We start from the raw sequence: 6,303 nt of genomic DNA, 5'->3' as shown, positions 1-6,303 counted from the left end.
GGCCTCCCGCCAGGCCCCGAGCCGCGTCACAGCGCACCCTGGTGGCCGGAGCGGAGCGGCTTGGCTTCCGTGAGACCTTGGGTCCCGCCGCAGGGGGTGTCTGCACCTCCGGCGCCACGTGGTCCCGGAAAACAGAGACAACACAGTTTATTGCCGTTCACAGCGCTCGACACGCTTCATTCATTTAATGACGACGGACCTGACCGAAGAGGTAGCTGTTACTACTGACATGAATGAGCTCAGTTTATAGGTATCAGCATGTATAGACCTCAAAAACGTAAAAAAGCAAGTCGCAGAACTATAGGTATAATATGGCGCCGTTTAGATAAAATTTTAAAATACACAAAATCATACCATACATTCATTCATAAATGTATGTAAAAGTTTGAAAGAATACACCAAGGAGACAGTTCAACTCAGGATCAGGAGGGCACAAGAGGATGTTTGCCCTTATGGAGGGAATAAGACAACTTTGTCATATTTGCTTCATAAAAAATTACAGATAATATTAACGATTATCACCATTCTGGGTGTGGGTCTCTGTAACATATACATTTAACTTTCTCGTTAGAAAGCTAATTTGAGTCGCTGGTGTGAAAGGTGGATTGGAAAGGACTCTCCTAAGAGGTAGGGAGACAAGGTCAAAAGAAGGCTGACACAATAATCCAGGCAAGAAATTCTTGATTGTCTGAATTCAGGTAGAAGTAGCAATGATGGAGAAAAGGTTACAGATCTGGGACATATCATGGAGTAAGAATCAAAAATGTTTGGTGATTAAATGCAGGGAGAAGTAGAAAAGGAGTCTGAAATAATTCCCAGTGTATCAGTTAAAATTGGGGTTGTCTGCAGGTAACAGAGACCCAAAATAATCAGCTTAATCAAGATAAAATGTATTTCTCTAACATAAAAATATGGAGATGGGCAGTCAAGGGCTGGCGTGGTATTTCTGCCCGACAAAGTCCTCAGGGACCCAGCTTGTGCCTCCGTCCTCACTAAGGTGTACCCCTCACCCAGTGGTCCAAGATGGGAGCTGCAACTTGAGCCGTCATGTCTCCATTCCAGGCAGGAGTCTAAAGGAAGGGGCAAAAAAATCAAGTGCAAAAGGTACACACTAGCTACCTTTTAAGGGAGCCATAATAGGAGGAGGCAGAATGTGGCAAAGATCAGATGGAGGGGAGAGAACCGTGGGAGGGCACAGGAGGGAGGACTCGGTGCCAGCTGTGGAAATCGGGGAGGCCTTCGTGGAGGAGATGGCCTTTGATCTGAACTTTGCAGGACGTACGATATTTCACATGTGGGAGATGGAGGAGGGAGAAAGCACGGCCTGTGCCCCTCTTCACTGTCCCTTCTGCCCCCACCGTTTCCTGTCTTTCTTCTCATCACAGTCAGGGCTCAGGGTGGCTCTCCATCTTCTGACTCTCACTCCAGGGGAAGGCAGTGGCTGGTCAGCTTCCCCTTTCTGACTGATCACCCCTTCTGGCCATTTCCCGGGGTTTTTTCACCCTCCCACCGCCTACCCCTAATCCTACTATTGATGACTTGCATTCTCGAATCCTGCATTTCAGGTTTCGGTCCTAATCTGCCAATTAGTAGCTGCTGATCCTTTAAGCCGTCCACTTGCCACTGCAGTCAGAGAGCCTCTGGCAGCCACCCCTGCCCTAAAGTCAAACATGATGTCTATACTTCTCTGTATTTTACATATGAACTTCCAAGTAAGCACTCATATGTATATGTGTAAGGTCCATCAGTTTTTTTTTTTTTTTTTTAAGAAAACAGTTTTAACAAACTACGTGCAAGCCCCTGGACTAGGCAATCTGGGCAATGTTTGGGTTCAGACATTCACAGGCTCTGGGTTCCAGCAGTTGGAAATGACTAGATAGCATGCTCTGTTCCATGGTGTCTGGAGCTTCTCCAGGCCTTTTTCCCATTTCCTGGTCACCCTCAGTCAGACCCAGAGGAAGTGTTTCCGGGATGAGCTTGGAAAAGTCAGCCCCCAGGGCTCCAGGTAGATCCAGATGTTCATTGGATTCTCCTGGGTGAAAGGGGGGAGGAATGTCTAATAGCGAGGAGGTCCTGAGTCACAGAGAAGTCCGTACTTCACCGTACTCAACCCTCATCATCGTTTGTATTATTATTTTTAAAATTACTCTTGCCACAGCTGGGAATTCTGCTGGAGTCATGAAAGCTGACTGGAATTGAGCTGTCTGGTCACCAGGGATCAATAAAGACAAAACTTCGCTGGCAAATCCATAACCCCTCTCAACTCAAAGACCCACACCCTCCATCCCAATCCTGGTGAAGTAGTGTATCATAGAACTCTAGAAACAGAAAGGGCTTTCAGAGCTTACTCAGGACAGTGCTTCTCACACTGTAATGTGCATCGGAACCACCCAGGGGTCTTGTGAAAATGCAGATTATGATTCAGCAGATCTTGAGTCGGGCTTGCGATTCTGCTTTTCTAATAAGTTTCCAGATGAGGCCAGTGCTGCTGACCAGTGGACCACATTGGAGCAGCGTAGATCTAAACCATGCCTTGCAGCCCTTTATAGATGTCACAGGAAGCCTGTGTCCCAAACTCCAGACTTCCCACTATATATATGGAGAATCTGAGGCCAAAGGAGGGAAGTATTCCCTAAGGTCACATAGCCAACTATGGTTTGAGACTCGGAACAAAAGCACAGATAGAGGCTAAATTCCTTTTACCAATTTCAGTACCAAATGCAGATAACTAGGAGGATCCCCTGATCTGTTCCCAGCCTGGAGTCAGCTCTTTGGTGGCCTGTCCAGGAATCATCTTGGGACTTTTGCTCCAGGCCCAGGCTGTGGATTTGGTGCTGCGGGTCAACCTCAGGTAGCAGGTAGAAAAGATGTAGTCTCTTCCAGGCCAGGGGACTGAAGACCCTTAAGGAAAGAGAGATCAGCACAGACTTATACTTTTCAGGGGAGCACTCTGGCCATCACCACCTGGGGGAATGACTGAAGCAGGACTGGATAGAGGGAGGAGCTGTGTTGCAGCAAGAACAAAGGCTCTGAAGCGATAACGGCCCTGAAGAGTGGTCCTGAACCAGGACGAGGGGGCTTGGCTTTTGTACCTGTGCATTGACTGTCTGTCCTGCTGCGTGACCTTGCCTGGCAAGTGAATGGGTTCAGTGGAAAGGGGGCAGGGGATCTGAGCAGCAGCCCCCAGCAGCTACTATGTAGATATTGATATAAATTATATAAGGAGACAGTACTTATCAGGGGCCCGCATGTACATAGTGTGTGTGTGTGTGTGTGTGTGTGTGTGTGTGTGCGCACATGTGTGTATGAGTAGCTGTATGCCTATCTTTGGAGTCTATGGAGAATGTTCATGTGCACTTGGGGTGACTGTTTGAGTGTGACCTTGTCGTGTCTTGCATTTGTGTGCACATGTGGAAGTCAGTGAGTGGGGTGTGACTGTGCAGGTGTCTAGGTGTGCCCTGTTTGCATGCTTCCTGAAGAGGACAGAAGAGGCCACCTGAGCCCAGGGTAGGGGATGCTGGGCTGCCTTAGTGGCCTTGGGTGGGGAGGGGATGGTGCTGGCTGAGGGCCACCTCATCTGAAGAAGCAGCCCTTTCTTTGGACTGACTGGGGCCTTTTATATCCCCTCAACCCTAGTCCTCCATGCCCAGCCTGCCCTAGGGAAATGCACAGCCTTGGAAAAAGAGCTTGGGGGAGGCCTGAGTGCAGGCACTCCTGCTAGCAGGAGACGGGGTGTGTGTGGGGTAGTTTCTGGTGTCTCTGCCCCTCCTCATGGTCAGAGGGCATCTTCAGAGCCGCCACAGAATGTACTGGTCTTTGGCTGGTGGACCCTCTGGAAACCTCTCCCACTGGCTCACAGAATGTCTCCAAACACTTATCTGTGTGTGTAAAATTACTCTGGAAAAGCCACCCACCTCCACCCGATAACTAAGGATTTTAATAACTGACTTTTAAAAATCCTGTGTTAATGTTGTCCATCTGTGGCTCCCCGTGTGCAACCCCTGGGTGTGCCTTGATGCCCCTGTGTTCCCTGTGGTGCGCTTCACGCTCAGACGCTTCACCTGAAGGACCCTAATTCCCCTGTCCGCTAGGAGCATGACTAGCCCTGGGTTCTGGACCAGCCCTGGGCTTACGCTGACCACGTGCAGGGAGGAGGAGCAGACGTGGCAGTGCGTGGCCTGTGTTTGCCATTTTGTGCGGGAGCTGTGAGGTGGGTGTAAGGAAGTGCGTGCCCATAGTGTGGAGGTTCTAGGAGCCCAGAGTGGAGAGGGGTTGCTTCTGGCTGGGGAACCGGGAGAGGTGACAAGGAGGAGGTGACACGTGAGTGGATCTTGAAGGAAGAGGAGGTGTTTCAACCTCACTGTCGTCTGGACTTCACGGCTCGGTGTCTGGGAGGCCAGGGCTGGGCCCAGTTGCCTCCCTCATTCACATATGTGTGAGCTCAGGCCCCAGCCAGTAAGGTGACTTACCCAGGGCCACACAGAGCACCTTTGATAGGGTCTAGCCTTTCAGATAGTTGGCCTGTTGTTTTTTCTAATCAGTTCTGTCCCTCTGGCTGCCTATGCTGGATCCACCCTGCCCTGCCCATGGGGGTGAGGACCAGGATTCAGCGCGAGCCAGGGCTGAGATGTGAAGGCCTGAACTTATTCCACCCACAGATCCCAAATATGCCCTCCCATCATGACCTGACATGCTCAGTGTTGAGTCATGTCTGACTTACCTACCCATTTCCAGAAATCCAAGAGTCATCCTTGATCCAGCTCTCCACCACCTCCCATACTCCCCAGTTACCTCCAGAATATGTCTGGAATACTGCTAATACTACTACTACTAAACATTTGTTCCCTCATTTATTCCTCACAATGATGCCAGGAAGTTGGTGCCCAAAGTCTCTAGCCAGGGAGGGGCTGAGCTGAGATTCAGGCCCAGCTCTCGTTACCACAGGAAGTAGAAGCCACCTGCCTCTCATCCACGTGGTCACATCATCATAGTCCTCTCTTGGGTCACACCAGAAACCCCTCCTCTCACTGGACTGTTGGACTCCGTCTTGCCCCTCAAGAAATTCCCCTTACAGGGGCTTCCCTGGTGGCGCAGTGGTTGAGAATCTGCCTGCCAATGCAGAGGACACGGGTTCCAGCCCTGGTCTGGGAGGATCCCACATGCCGCGGAGCAACTATGCCCGTGAGCCACAGCTACTGAGCCTGCGCGTCTGGATCCTGTGCTCCGCAACAAGAGAGGCCGCGACAGTGAGAGGCCCGCGCACCGCGATGAAGAGTGGCCCCCACTTGCCACAACTAGAGAAAGCCCTCGCACAGAAACGAAGACCCAACACAGCCATAAATAAATAAAATTAAAAAAAAATGCTGACAACTGCCACAAACACCACACAATCCAGAAAAATAAAATATTAAAAAAAAAAAAAAAAAAAAAAGAAAAGAAATTCCCCTTACAGCAGCTAGCAGGATCCTTCTAAAACATATCACCACCGTAGGAGGACATTGCAAAAAAGGGCAATTATAAAAGAATATGCAGCATCTGCCATAAGACTGTGAGCATCTTGAAGGGCAGAACTGTGAACTGGGGTTCTCTAAGTATAAATGTAAATGCAGATGCCACTGCCAGAGGAGTGCAGAACAGAGACACCCAACCTGGGATGTCAAGAAAAACCGCCTGGGTTTTCCAAAGAAGATATGCAGATGGCCAATGGGCACATGAGAAAATGCTCAACATCACTAATCATTAGATAAATGGAAACCAAAACCACAATGAGATATCATCTCATACCTGTTAGAATGGCTATCATCAAAAAATCTACAAATAACAAATGGTGAGGATGTGGAGAAAAGGGAACCCTAGTACACTGTTGGTGGGATTGTAAATTGGTGCAGCCATTATGGAAAACAGTATGGAGGTTCCTTAAAAAACTAGAAACAGAACTACCATATGATCCAGCAATTCTACTGCTGGAATTGAAAGAAAACGAAGAAACGGAAACAAATTCGAAAAGATACATGCACCTCAATGTTCATAGAAACGTTATTTACAATAGCCAAAATATGGAAGCAACCTAAGTGTCTATCAACCAATGAATGGATAAACAAGATGCGGTATTTATATACTAGAATATTATTCAGCCATAAAAAGAATGAAATTCTGCCATTTGCAACAACGTGGATGGACCTAGAGGGTATTATGGTTAGTGAAATAAGTCAGAGAATGACAAATACTCTATATTATCACTTATATGTGGACTCTAAGAAAATAAAACAAATGAATGTATATAACAAAACAGAAACAGACTCA

This window comes from Balaenoptera acutorostrata, chromosome 19, assembly GCF_949987535.1.
Source record: "Balaenoptera acutorostrata chromosome 19, mBalAcu1.1, whole genome shotgun sequence".
Classification (NCBI taxonomy): Eukaryota; Metazoa; Chordata; class Mammalia; order Artiodactyla; family Balaenopteridae; genus Balaenoptera; species Balaenoptera acutorostrata.
The sequence above is the reverse complement of the archived record's forward strand: the minus strand, read 5'-3'. Positions refer to the sequence as shown.